This window comes from Bombina bombina, chromosome 5 (genome assembly GCF_027579735.1).
Source record: "Bombina bombina isolate aBomBom1 chromosome 5, aBomBom1.pri, whole genome shotgun sequence".
Lineage (NCBI taxonomy): Eukaryota > Metazoa > Chordata > Amphibia > Anura > Bombinatoridae > Bombina > Bombina bombina.
The window spans coordinates 113684332-113699504 of NC_069503.1; the positions used below are offsets into that span (position 1 = coordinate 113684332).

At 39.3% G+C, this 15173-nt stretch overlaps 1 pseudogene; it reads left to right on the forward strand.

The window, feature by feature from the left end:
• The window catches only part of LOC128661372 (zinc finger protein 721-like), a 411744-nt pseudogene that overhangs the window by 299073 nt on the left and 97498 nt on the right, over positions 1-15173 (forward strand).

Genomic DNA, 15173 nt, shown 5'->3' on the forward strand with positions numbered 1-15173 from the left:
TCTCATACAGAGTTAGTTCTGGCATTTCTAAGGTTGCATGGGTGGAAGGTGAACGTAGAAAAGAGTTCTCTATTGCCACTCACAAGAGTTCCCTTTCTAGGGACTCTTATAGATTCTGTAGAAATGAAAATTTACCTGACGGAGGACAGGTTATCAAAACTTCTAAATGCTTGCCGTGTCCTTCATTCCATTCAACACCCGTCAGTGGCTCAGTGCATGGAGGTAATCGGCTTAATGGTAGCGGCAATGGACATAGTACCATTTGCGCGCCTGCATCTCAGACCGCTGCAATTGTGCATGCTAAGTTAGTGGAATGGGGATTACTCAGATTTGTCCCCTCTGCTAAATCTGGATCAAGAGACCAGAGATTCTCTTCTATGGTGGCTATCTCGGCCACATCTGTCCAAGGGGATGCCCTTCCGCAGGCCAGATTGGACAATTGTAACAACGGACGCCAGCCTTCTAGGTTGGGGCGCAGTCTGGAATTCCCTGAAGGCTCAGGGATCATGGACTCAGGAGGAGAGACTCCTTCCAATAAACATTCTGGAATTAAGAGCAATTTTCAATGCTCTTCTGGCTTGGCCTCAGTTAGCAACTCTGAGGTTCATCAGGTTTCAGTCGGACAACATCACGACTGTGGCTTACATCAACCGTCAAGGAGGAACAAGGAGTTCCCTAGCGATGATGGAAGTCTCAAAGATAATTCGCTGGGCAGAGTCTCACTCTTGCCACCTGTCAGCGATCCACATCCCAGGCGTGGAGAACTGGGAGGGGGATTTTCTAAGTCGCCAGACCTTTCATCCGGGGGAGTGGGAACTTCATCCGGAGGTGTTTGCCCAACTGCTTCATCATTGGGGCAAACCAGATCTGGATCTCATGGCGTCTCGCCAGAACGCCAAGCTTCCTTGTTACGGATCCAGGTCCAGGGACCCGGGAGCGGTACTGATAGATGCTCTGACAGCACCTTGGGTCTTCAACATGGCTTATGTGTTTCCACCTTTCCCGATGCTTCCTCGATTGATTGCCAGGATCAAACAGGAGAGAGCATCGGTGATTCTAATAGCGCCTGCGTGGCCACGCAGGACCTGGTATGCAGATCTAGTGGACATGTCGTCCTGTCCACCATGGTCTCTGCCTCTGAGACAGGACCTTCTGATTCAGGGTCCTTTCAAACATCCAAATCTAATTTCTCTGAGGCTGACTACATGGAGATTGAACGCTTGATTCTATCAAAGCGTGGATTCTCGGAGTCAGTGATTGATACCTTAATACAGGCTAGGAAACCTGTTACCAGGAAAATTTACCATAAAATATGGCGTAAATACTTATATTGGTGCGAATCCAAGAGTTACTCATGGAGTAAGGTTAGGATTCCTAGGATATTGTCTTTTCTACAAGAAGGTTTAGAAAAGGGTTTATCTGCTAGTTCGTTAAAGGGACAGATTTCAGCTCTGTCTATCCTTTTACACAAACGTCTGGCAGAAGTTCCAGACGTTCAGGCTTTTTGTCAGGCTTTGACTAGGATTAAGCCTGTGTTTAAGACTGTTGCTCCGCCGTGGAGCTTAAACTTAGTTCTTAACGTTCTGCAAGGTGTTCCGTTTGAACCCCTTCATTCCATCGATATCAAGCTGTTATCTTGGAAAGTTCTGTTTTTAATGGCTATTTCCTCGGCTCGAAGAGTCTCTGAGTTATCGGCCTTACATTGTGATTCTCCTTATCTGATTTTTCATTCAGACAAGGTAGTTCTGCGTACTAAACCTGGGTTCTTACCTAAGGTAGTCACTAACAAGAATATCAATCAAGAGATTGTTGTTCCATCATTGTGCCCTAACCCTTCTTCAAAGAAGGAACGACTTTTGCACAATCTGGACGTCGTCCGTGCCCTGAAATTTTATTTGCAGGCAACTAAAGATTTTCGTCAAACTTCTTCCCTGTTTGTCGTTTATTCTGGACAGAGGAGAGGTCAAAAAGCTTCAGCTACCTCTCTCTCTTTTTGGCTTCGTAGCATAATACGTTTAGCCTATGAGACTGCTGGACAGCAGCCTCCTGAAAGGATTACAGCTCATTCTACTAGAGCTGTGGCTTCCACTTGGGCCTTTAAGAATGAGGCCTCTGTTGAACAGATTTGCAAGGCTGCAACTTGGTCTTCACTTCACACTTTTTCAAAATTTTACAAATTTGACACTTTTGCTTCTTCGGAGGCTGTTTTTGGGAGAAAGGTTCTACAGGCAGTGGTTCCTTCCGTGTAAAGATTCCTGCTTTGGTATTGGTATCCCATAAGTAATGGATGACCCTTGGACTGACTACACTTAACAGGAGAAAATATAATTTATGCTTACCTGATAAATTCATTTCTCCTGTAGTGTAGTCAGTCCACGGCCCGCCCTGTTTTTTACGGCAGGTCTAAATTTTAATTAAACTCCAGTCACCACTGCACCCTATAGTTTCTCCTTTTTCGTATGGTTTCGGTCGAATGACTGGATATGACGTAGAGGGGAGGAGCTATATAGCAGCTCTGCTTGGGTGATCCTCTTGCACTTCCTGTTAGGGAGGAGTTATAATCCCATAAGTAATGGATGACCCGTGGACTGACTACACTACAGGATAAATGAATTTATCAGGTAAGCATAAATTATATTTTTCTGGCACCAAGTATGGTGCATGATGCAAAATAAAGTAGAAACATTTTTTTTGGTGCCAACAAACATCCGGAAATTACGCAACTTCCTGCCAAACAACCTGGTGTCAACAAAGACACAGGAAATGACGAAGTTGCGTCATCATAGACGCACATTCGCACCAAAAAATTCTCACGCCAAGAATGACGCAATAAATTACAGCATTTTGCGACCTCACAAGCCTAATTTTGCCCTCAAAATTAAAGAGAAACAAGTCAATTTGAAAATGAGCCTATACCCCAGGTAAGAAAATAAACTTCCTAAAACATGATTCCCATACTGAAACTCTGCAAAAGGAAATATACATAGACCTGACTCATGGCAAATAGAAATAACATACATATATTTAAAACTTTATATTAATACATAAAGCGCCAAACCATAGCTGAGAGTGTCTTAAATAATGATACATAACTATCAGCAGAGGCAATGGTATATAAGAGTATATCGTCAATCTGAAAAGGGAGGTAGGAGATGAATCCCTACGACCAATAACAGAGAACCCTTGAAAAGATTTCCCGTGAGTACATACCATAAAATCAATAGGTCGATACTCTCTTCACATCCTTCTGACAAACACTGTACTCTGAGAGGAATTGGGCTTCAATATGGTGAGAAGTGCTTATCGTAGAAGAAAAATCAAGCACAAACTTACTTCACCACCTCCATAGGAGGCAAAGTTTTTAAAACTGAGTTGTGGGTGTGGTGGGAGGTGTATTCATAGGCATTTTGAGGTTTGGGAAACTTTGCCCCTCCTGGTAGGAATGTATTTCCTATTCGTCACTAGCTCATGGACTCTTGCCAATTACATGAAAGAAAATACTACTCCCCCTCTGTCCTTTTAGACCGATCATGTCCAACAACTGTCTAACCTCGCCCTCAGACTTCTGAAGTTAGAACACCTGCAACTCCACCTTCACCTGCCCTGACCTCGCTCATGGAACACCCATAACTACACTTAAATGACTACCTTGTTTCCAGTGAGTGTTCCCCACCCCAGAACCGCCCCCGATTCGTGTGCTTAATTTTGCAGTAAATATTATTAAACTAATAAAGTTTTTGGCTGTTTATATAAATTAAACAACCACAGCCGAAAGCTTAAAAGTATTGTAAAATCACTGCTTCTTACCCACTGAAAACATCTCACACTGATTAATAGTCTGTGATAATTAAGACATCATGTTCTCACCCAACTTGTTGAGCATGAGCCGTGCAGCACTGTATGTGCAGTTGCTTGTGCAATGTTAAATGAGGATTGTGGGTGCCACCTCTCTTGCCCAGAATACAGATGTACTTGTTCCCTGGCTGAGAACATTATGCAACATTCTTTGTCATTATTTTTTAATTTGTGATTTACAGGTAAATACATTTAAAAGTAAACACAAAATGGAAGACATTTTGTTGCTTATAAAAGAATATGATTTTGTATTGAGATCAATTATATTATAAATAATACATATTGTTTTTTTTTTCTTTATTTAATTCCTTTTTATGTAGACAAACACATGAATAGTACACATGTACTGAGTGCAGCAAATGTTTTACACAAATGAATAATCTGAAAACTCATAAAATGAATCACACAGGAGAAAAACCTTTCACATGTACAGAGTGTGGAAAAAGTTTTACACAAATGGATAGTCTGAAAACTCATAAAAAGAATCACACAGGGGAAAAGCCTTTCACGTGTACAGAGTGTGGAAAAAGTTTTACAGAAAATAGTCATCTGAGAAAACATGAAAAGATTCACACAGGAGAAAAGCCTTTCACATGTACAGAGTGTGGAAAAAGTTTTACAGGAAAGAGTAGTCTGACAACTCATGAAAGGATTCACACAGGAGAAAAGACTTTCACATGTACAGAGAGTGGAAAAAGTTTTACACAAATTAATTGTCTGACAAATCATGAAATGATTCACACAGGAGAAAAGCCTTTCACTTGTACAGAGTGTGGAAAAAGTTTTACAGAAAATAGTCATCTGAGAAAACATGAAAAGATTCACACAGGGGAAAAGCCTTTCACTTGTACAGAGTGTGGAAAAAGTTTTACAGAAAATAGTCATCTGAAAAAACATGAAAAGATTCGCACAGGGGAAAAGCCATTCACATGTACAGAGTGTGGAAAAAGTTTTGCACGAATGGATAGTCTGAAAACTCATGAAAGGAGTCACACAGGGGAAAAGCCTTTCACATGTACAGAGTGTGGAAAAAGTTTTACAGAAAATAGTAGTCTGAGAAAACATGAAAGGATTCACACAGGGGAAAAGCCTTTCACTTGTACAGAGTGTGGAAAAAGTTTTACAGGAAAGAGTAGTCTGACAACTCATGAAAGGATTCACACAGGAGAAAAGCCTTTCACTTGTACAGAGTGTGGAAAAAGTTTTACAGAAAATAGTCATCTGAGAAAACATGAAAAGATTCACACAGGGGAAAAGCCTTTCACTTGTACAGAGTGTGGAAAAAGTTTTACAGAAAATAGTCATCTGAGAAAACATGAAAAGATTCACACAGGGGAAAAGCCTTTCACATGTACAGAGTGTGGAAAAAGTTTTGCACGAATGGATAGTCTGAAAACTCATGAAAGGATTCACACAGGAGAAAAGCCTTTCACATGTACAGAGTGTGGAAAAAGTTTTACACAAATAAGTAGTCTGAATATTCATGAAAGGAGTCACACAGGAGAAAAGCCTTTCACATGTACAGAGTGTGGAAAAAGTTTTACACAAATAAATCATCTGAAAAGGCATGAAAGGATTCACAAGGGAAGAAACCTTTCACATGTTTAGAAAGTGGAAAAAGTTTTTTTTATTGAAATCCGGTATCACAAAACACCAAATATTTACACACAAACTTTACAAACTATAAATAGAAGCATCAAAAAGGATGTTATTGTAAATAATACTTTCTAAATCCCAGTTATAAAAGCCCCAGATTGGAAGTGCTCTACTGCTGTCCTTTGTTCCTCTATATATGTGCACCTCAGTTTCTCTCATATCAATGCGATAGAATCCAAACACCACACAGGAATATACAGATCTGTCCTCCTACTGACCAGTTTACACAACCATTCACCACCAAGGCACCCCAGTGTTGTTTATTAATTTGCCAGTGTTAGGAGTTGTACATTTAGTTCACATAGGGGATAAAATAATTACATTGACAGAATAAAGTAGTCTTTATATGAATAGAGATTTAGAAACTTAAATAAACAAGATCAGTCTCAAATTATTGACATCTGGGAGATATATTTAATGTGCACATCATGTGGATAAACCTTTTCTTATAGCAATATATGCTTAGCATTGTACATGTTATATATCAGAGGAATTACTGAGGGGAAACTGATTTTATTTCATGAGACACAATATCAGTAACCGGTACATACTTGATCATAATCACTTTAATTTAAATGGCTACTATAACCTACATGTATACTGGGTATGTAATATGTATGTCATGTTCTGTAACTTGATATTATGTCTGTTAGATTTTTTCATGTTAGTTAGAAGCCACAATAACTGATAATAACACACACTGTATATATAAAGGGAACATTATATGTCTGATAAATCCCTTTGTATCAAGAGCACAAGTGTTAGGTATATTTATACCATTGTGTGCATATATCATGTAATGCTGCTTTTTACTATATAATGATGTAATGGTTTTTCCTGCAAATAAAAAGTGATTGTAATCCAGACCAGTATTTTGTGTTTTTTGTATAATTAAAAACACAATATCACAGAATAATTAGGAAAACCTCATCAAATACAGAAGCCAAATCTGACAATGAAAGTTAAACGCTGATAATTCAGAGCATAATTTTACCCAACTTTACTTCTATTATCTAATTTGCTTTGTTATTTTAGTATAATTTGTTAAAGAGTAAACCTAGGAGGCTGATATGAGCTTAGGGGCATGCACGTGTATCTGTGCAGCAGTGTTTGTAACTATGTATAACAATTCTATATATGTTGTTGCAAACTCTGCTGTCTGAAGACACGTGCACGCTCATGAGTTCACATAGGGTTACTCTTTAACAAAGGATACTAAAAGAACTAAGCACAAATGATAATATAATTAAATTGGAAAGTTGTTGCAAATGTCATGTTCTTATCAATACATTTAAGTTTAATTTTCACTTTACTGTTCCTTTTAGCAGTACATAAAACAATATCAAATTAACCCCCCAGCCTACACCAACCCAGATTATTAATTACCAGCAAGACTTTATACACAGACATTTTCTGTTACTTAAAGGGACATTATACACTCATTTTTTCTTTGCATAAATGTTTTGTAGATAATCTATTTATATAGCCCATAAAGTTTTTTTTTAATTAATATATAGTTTTGCTTATTTTTAAATAACATTGCTCTGATTTTCAGACTCCTAACCAAGCCCCAAAGTTTTATGTGAATACGCTCGACTACCTACTCCAGCTTGCTCCTGTTTGTGTAAAGGGTCTTTTCATATGCAAAAGAAGGGGGAGGGGGGAGTGTCTTATTTGCCACTTGCAGTGGGCTTTCCAGCTACCTTTTCAACAGAGCCAAAGTGACAGCTTCTAAGTAAGTTTTTAAACAGTTTTATACTGGATTTTTATATCAGTATCTGTGCATATTATTCTTTATAGTAGTGTCTATTACATGCAGTTATATGAAAATGAGTGTATACTGTCCCTTTAAAGGGACAGTCTAGTATAAATTAAACTTTCATTATTCAGATAGGACTTTTAATTTTAATCAACTTTCCAATTCACTTTTATCATCAAGTTTGCTTTTTTCTCTTAGTATTCTTAGTTTAAACTAAACATAGGTAGGCTCATATGCTAATGTCTAAGCCTTTGAGGGCTGCCATTTATCACATGCTTTTTAAATCTCTTTTCAACACAAAGAGACAGAAAGTACACGTGGGCCATATAGATAACACTGTGTTCAGGCACAGGGGGTTATTTAAGATTTAGCACAACACAATGCTAAATTTAAGACAATAGATAATAAACAGTCACAGTCATGTGATCAGGGGGCTGGAAGAAGGTTCCTAGATACAAGGTAATCACAGAGGTAAAAAGTATATTAATATAACTGTGTTGGTTATGCAAAACTGGGGAATGAGTAATAAAGGGATTATCTATCTTTTAAAACAATAACAATTATATGGTAGACTGTCCCTTTAAATTATACTTAAATGGATAGGAAATTACACTTTCATGATTCAGATAGAATTTGTAATTTTAAGACACTTTTAATTTTACTTCTGTTATCAAATTTACTTTTTTCTTTTGATATCCTTTGCTGAAAAACAATATGTACATATTCCCAGCAGCAGAACTGTACTACTGGGAGCTGACTGCTGATAGGTGGCTACATACATTTTCCTCTTGTCATTGTCTCACAATATATTATCAGCTAGCTCCCAGTATTACAGTGCTGCTCTAGAGCTGACGTTGCAGGAGTTAAACACATAGTTATATAAAATAATAAATAAATAGGGGGCGCCCTTGGGCTAATGGAAATCAGTGATATAGTTATTATAACAGTCTGTAACAAAGGTGAACAACTGAATACAATAAACAGGATGATATAATAAAATAAAAATATTTAAGTCCCATATAGTGAGAGGGTGTGTGGCCATGTGGGCTTCTGTTACATTATATCCTTTACAGGTTGTTGTTTTTATCTACTATAAACCTGATATCTGGTGCTTCTTATACTGTGATATCCCATCCTGAACCATTACAGTTTGAGCCACACCGGAGGCCGTCTGCTGGGTGACCGTTAGATTCCAGCCTGCTCCATTTGCACCAAGAGGGGTGCATCATCAAATGTGAGTGCAAATGTCTCATATATCGTCTTACAACAGTATACACAGTGCTAGGCCATGTGGCGCTTCTGTTTCTTTGTATCATCTACATAGTTATATACAATCAGTGGTAAAATAATAAACTGATCTCATTTATTACAGCATTTTTGCACCTTTAAATGACTTTAAATAATAACAGATAATTAATAAAATTATATTCTAGGTAATCAATATCTTATTAAATTTGTCACAATGTTATCTTCATTAAACAAGGTTTCACAGCAAGATGGCACAAAGCGAGATCTGATTAAAGGGACACTCAAGTCAAAATTAAACTTTCATTCAGATAGAGCAGCAATTTTACAACAACTTTCCAATTTGCTTCCATTAACAAAATGTGCACAGTCTTTTTATATTTACACTTTTTTTTTTTTTTTTAAATATTTTTATTGAAGGTAAAGAAGTTTACAAACATAAAATTGCATGGTACAATACTTATTTCAAATATTTATGTCATATCTGAAAGTGTACATTGCACCTAAAGCAAAATAGGAAAATGATTAAAGATGAAATAACCTTCCCCTTCATTTTTTACCCCACTTCATGTCACATCAGATCACTCTTGGATCCTATATTTGTAGATAACTCCATTTGGGGATTTAAAAATCAACAAAAACACAAAACACACAGAAAAGTGGCATCTCTATAGATAACAATGTCAAATAAGTTTTATGTTCCAAGAATAGAAGATGCAAGGATCCTAACCGGGTACCCACCCCTTAAATTTTAACATGAACACAAAGAAATAAAAAATGAACCAATTAAGCATGAACCGTAACGTTTAAAGAAGGGACAAGCCAGCCTCTATTGGGTGATAAAACTTCAGCTGCATAAGTTGGGAAATCTTAGACAGTGAATCGGTGCCGCTTGACATTTTCAGACATGCTTTTATAACCACACCTAGAGGGTGATATGCACCAAGTTAAAGCTAAAAGAGCAGACTAGGTGGCAATTCACTATCACTGATATGTTCTTTAATTTATTCCGTGGATGGAAGTTGTATATAAGTATTTGCTTGGGGATTTTCAGCTATTAAAAAAAAGGAGGTTTATTGTTCTTGTGCTCTGAGGAAGATAAAGCATTTGTATATGTGAAAATAACGATATTTCATGCTTAGTAACCCTTATCTTATCTTTGTTATGTAATATGGCTCCCACGAGGGTCCCCCCCTAAACCCCCCAGAGGCCATGCGGTTACATTGAAGGGCGCTATAAAAGTAGCAATGGCCACCAAGCGAGATTAAGCAGAAATTAACCACTTCAAGTCTTTATATAGAATGATATGCGTAATGGAATATGGATATGATTGTGATTAACGTATTTTTCACCAGACTAAACTTATTTTGACAAGGGCAGTTCCACTAATTTTACAGTGACATAGTTAACCCCCTCCCCGGTTTCGGCCGCAAACCACGGGAAGTAGGCCATTTTAGTGATAGATATGTAACGGAACCCCTGTGTAATATCAAAAGCATGGTCATCTTATATTGAGGACTTATTTCTTACCTCCAGTGTTATAACATTGAGACATAAAAAAAGGGTTGAAAGCAAACAATTTATAATTAATAATACTGAATATCCAAGCAGTCCCAAGTGTCTTTATGACTCTCCCTTAATATCTAATAAGCTCTATGAGCTAGGGAAAGATCCACGCCACACTTTTGAGTCCAGGCTTATCATGCACAAATGTGAATATTGTCCCAGTGTCCCATATATGATCACCATCGCCCTGAGAATGGTGTTTGAGCAGAGGTTTTAAACATCTTGGGCCATGTTCCCCCACCAACTTGTCAGGTCTGTTTCCAGCTGCGTGAACCAGCCAGTAGTTCCGTTCGGTTTTTCCAAGCTTATGAACATCCGTAGGACTGAGACTCTTTATTGATTAGGGCCAAATGCATGTCCTCCTCAGGCCCCTGTCCAGGAGCAGAAGTAAATATGTAACCCTTTGAAGTCACTATACCTTGTTCTATATCGGATGAGGTCGACCCTGCCAGAACGGTATTTGAGCTCGGGTCCGGTTCCGACCGCTGCTTGGGTTTTCTAATAGCCGCTTCCACATTGCCGGGGCTGCTCATTTTCTTAGCTCTCCCTGTGGAGCTAGGTGGCTGCAGGGTAAATGTCAGGAACGAGCATGGCGGCACCCCATCGGGATCAGCAACCTCCGGCAGGTCCGGCATTATATCTTCTTCGTTAACTGCAGCCAGCTGATGTAATCTCTGCCGCTTTTGGTAGTTTTGTATCAGAAAGTCCCATGGTGCTCTAGCGATCAAGTCCTGAAAACAGCGTTCCAATTTTTCCAATCTGCTGTCGCAACAAGCGTGCAGCCCTAATTCTTCTCCAGCATCCATTTTGCAGGATATCAGTAAGGGGAGACTGAGTACTATCCTTAGTGGTTCGAGCTTTGTAAAGTTGCTATGAATCAGCTGATGAGTGTATGTATCGGACTGTAGTAGTGGGCACCCAGCTAGGACAAATACCCTCGAGTGTTCGAGGGGGGTGGCGTTACCTATATGTGAGCCGCCGCTCTAGGCCTTCTGCGTCCGATATCTGGCTCAAACTTCACGAAAACAGCTCAAAATTCTCAAATTTTCAGGTACTGATAAGTAGTTTGCCTTCATAGACAAATTAGGTATACTTTTGTGCTGTAAAATCTCTCCTGACACCGGCGGGTTACAAGTGATCAGTGAGAGCTCAGAGAAGATGCGACCATGTAAGATCGCGGTTCGGACACACCCCCTATATTTACACTTTTAAATCACCAACTCTTACTGAGCATGTGCAAGACTTCACAGAATAAGTATATACTATCAATGTGGGATATATAGCTATTTGTAGGGAGAGAGAGTATGTATTCTATAGGGTTAAGTGAATGGAAGGATGTGCTGATCAGTGTTTGCAGCTGTCAGTTTAGGAGAAAGAAAGTTGTGTGCAAGACTATCTATAAATGAGGAAATAAGCTTGGGGTGGGTGGGGTAAGGAACAGGGTGGGTGGGAAACTATCTTCCAGAGGATACCTGATTGCAGAGGCCAGTGGAACAGCTGAAATATTCAGTTCTGTGAATTTAAAGTATAATACATATAATCCCATTCTATGGAGTAAAATTACTTTTCAGCGTTAGCTGTCAATAAAGCAGAATCAAACTTATGATGTGACTTCTTAGTAGTTAATTTATTCCAAAGATTATTTAAAACTAAAAAGGCTTTACGTATATTTTTCACAGGATTTCTACCAAGCATAAAGCCAGATTGAGCAATATGAATCAAGAGGCTTAATTTTTTTTTCAATCTCTTTACAATGTTTTACATTAAAAGTTTGTAATATTTTTTTACTAAGTAGAAGGATCTAAAAGATGAAGGGGATTCCGGGTCTTTCTTAAGATTAAAAGTTATAGTAGAGGATGGAAAATATAAAGATTTTAAATCCTGTTCAAAGTAGTATTTATTTTATTAAGGTACGTATAAAGACATCTGGCATCATTTGTAGTTGCTTAATATGTTCTACCTCTTTAAAAGGGTGACTAAGATAACTTCCCTTTAAAGTGTTATCCACATGATATCAGTTTTATCAAAATTAATTTTGTATCCTGAGAACAAACTGTATTCCTGAATAACTTCTAAATAAAGGGAATGCCACTCAGAAAGATCATTAAATTGTCAGTGTAAAAATATAATACTACATTCTAACCCCTTATATGGATACTTTTAATTATCTGTCATAGATAAATAGCTAATGGCTCAATATGAATATTGGAGAGGAAAGGAGAGAGTGGGCACCCTTGTCTTGTCCCTTTCAATAAAAATATTTTTTTTAGGTAGGGCAAGTCTATTAGTCAATACATTTGAAAAGGGATTTTTGTATAAGTGTAGAAAATTGCAGAAGTGGCCTTTAAATAAAAAAATGATCTCAAGTAGAATAAACATAATCCCATTCTATGGAGTTAAATGCCTTTTTAGCCTTGGTTGTCAATAGAGCAGAATCGACCTTATGATGTGATTTATTTGTAGTTGGTTTATTCCAATGATGATCTAAAACTAAAAAGTCTTTACGTATATTTTTCACAGGATTTCTACCCACCATAAACCCAGGTTGAGAAATATGAATCAAGAGGTTTCATTTTTTTTCAATCTCTTTGCAATGTTATACATTTAACTACAACAATACTTGTATATACAGCACAATACAATATAAAACAATATAAAACAATATAAATAAGCATCAATCAGTGATTACTCAGCTCCAGTGATATCTATGTCTATCTACAGTATAAATACAGTATATCTATGTATGTGGGACTTTAACCCTTACATTTGGTGGGACTGTCATCCCCATGATAGCAAGATTTTACACTGAGGAGGGACTCCAACCCCCTCATAATATTAAATGGCCAGACCTCTTGGCTCCAATTCACAGAAGGGAAGCGGGATAGAATCTCTCTACTTACCCCGCGTGAATCCCAGTTGCTAATGCCAGACCTGTTTTAAGGTCCTCTTGTCAGGGTGCCAGGAATCAGACTGAGACGAGAAGTGCAAAAATAATCACACCTTTATTAATAACAAAAAATAATAAAAAGTCCACAAGTCAAATAACAAGCCAGGAGTCAAAACCAGAGCTGGTAGTCAGACGAGCCGAGTCATGAGCCAAAGCGAATAGTCAGACGAGCCGGAATCAGGAACAAGGAAAACAGCAGAGTCAGGAACAATCCAGGGATCAGGAACTAGGAAGGACGTCAGGCAGCCAGGTAATACATGGGAACTCTCACAAACAGGTCTGAGACAACGCAAAGGCAAAGCATACTGAACAGAGGCCCTTTAAATAATAAGTGATGACATCACAATTCTGAGACTGCATCCTGTCTCACATGGATGATGCACACCAGTCTGGCCATAAAAGGAAGTGACTATGGAGGAGTCCACCCAGGAAAAGACAACCGTGACAAAAGGTTTCTCCTTAAGCGGTTCCGGGGACGAGGATAAACCACCCAAGGTCTGCTCCCGACAGGACCTTAGGTGTGAGCGTTTCCCGGCCGTGTAGGACAAGACTTCAAAAGGCGACCCTGTAACCCACAATAGAGGCAGAGCCCCTCCCTCCTCCTAAAGGCCCTCTCCGCCGTGGAGAGACGCGTGAATCCCAACTGCATTGGCTCAGTAGTACCTTGTGACTCGGGACCAGGAGGCATGGGAGGAGAGGGATGCATGGGTGGGAACGAACACGTAGGAGACAACCGAACAGGAGGCTTCCGCAAGCGCTCCTTGAAAGAGGACCTCTCTCTGAGTCTGATGTCCATTAGGATAAAAAAAGACACCAATGCCTCGAGATCCTCTGGTAAATCTCTGGCAGCAACTTTGTCTTTAATCGCATCAGAGAGCCCATGAAAGAAGGCGGCAACAAGGGCTTCATTGTTCCAACCTACCTCTGCGGCAAGCGTACGGAACTCAATAGCATACTGAGCAACAGATTTTGTACCTTGCTGAATGGACATGAGTTGTTTAGCAGCAGAGGAGGAGCGAGCTGGAACATCAAATACCCTTCGAAAGGAGGCCACAAATTCAGGGTAATTTGAAATCACAGGTTTATTAGTCTCCCACAAGGGATTAGCCCAGGCAAGAGCTGTGTCAGAGAGTAACGAGATGAGAAATCCCACCTTAGCTCTGTCAGAGGGAAACGCCTGAGGTAACATCTCAAAGTAAATGCCCACCTGGTTCAAAAACCCTCTGCACTGAATAGGATCGCCTCCATATTGCTGAGGTAGTGGTGCAGAACCGAACATGCTTCTGGTAGGCATAGGTGCAGCAGCGGAAACAGGAGCAGACATAACTTGGGGAACACTTTGGTCCAAATGTGCAGTGCGAGTCAGCAGGGTTTGCAGGGCTAGTGCAAATTGATCTAAGCAGTGATCCTGTTCATCCATCCTGGAAATGAAGGCAGGTAAAGGTGGATTATTAGCACCATCAGGATTCATGGCCTTTGCGTAATGTCAGGGTGCCAGGAATCAGGCTGAGACGAGAAGTGGAAAAATAATCACACCTTTATTAATAACAAAAATAATAAAAAGTCCACAAGTCAAATAACAAGCCAGGAGTCAAAACCAGAGCTGGTAGTCAGACGAGTTGAGTCAGGAGCCAAAGCGAATAGTCAGATGAGCCGGAATCAGGAACAAGGAAAACAGCAGAGTCAGGAACAAGCCAGGGATCAGGAACCAGGAAGGACGTCAGGCAGCCAGGTAATACACAGGAACTCTCACAAACAGGTCTGAGACAACACAAAGGCAAAGCATACTGAACAGAGGCCCTTTAAATAATAAGTGATGACATCACAATTCTGAGACTGCATCCTGTCTCACATGGATGATGCACACCAGTGTGGCCATAAAAGGAAGTGCAGGAAGTGAGCAGCATCCCCCACAGTGCACCATAGTCAGGAAGAGAGGTGAGTTAAATGGCTGCCAGCAGCACATGGCAAAGACATCAGGGAAAACACCCTGACACCTCTCAGGGCCAGATACCAATTATCACTAATCAGTATTCACCTGGAACTGAATAATCCACCATACAAGGCCATGGAGAGCAAAATCAGACATGCACACATAATATAGTCCTAGTCTGCTCTGTTTATTTTTAACAGTGCTGTTGTTAT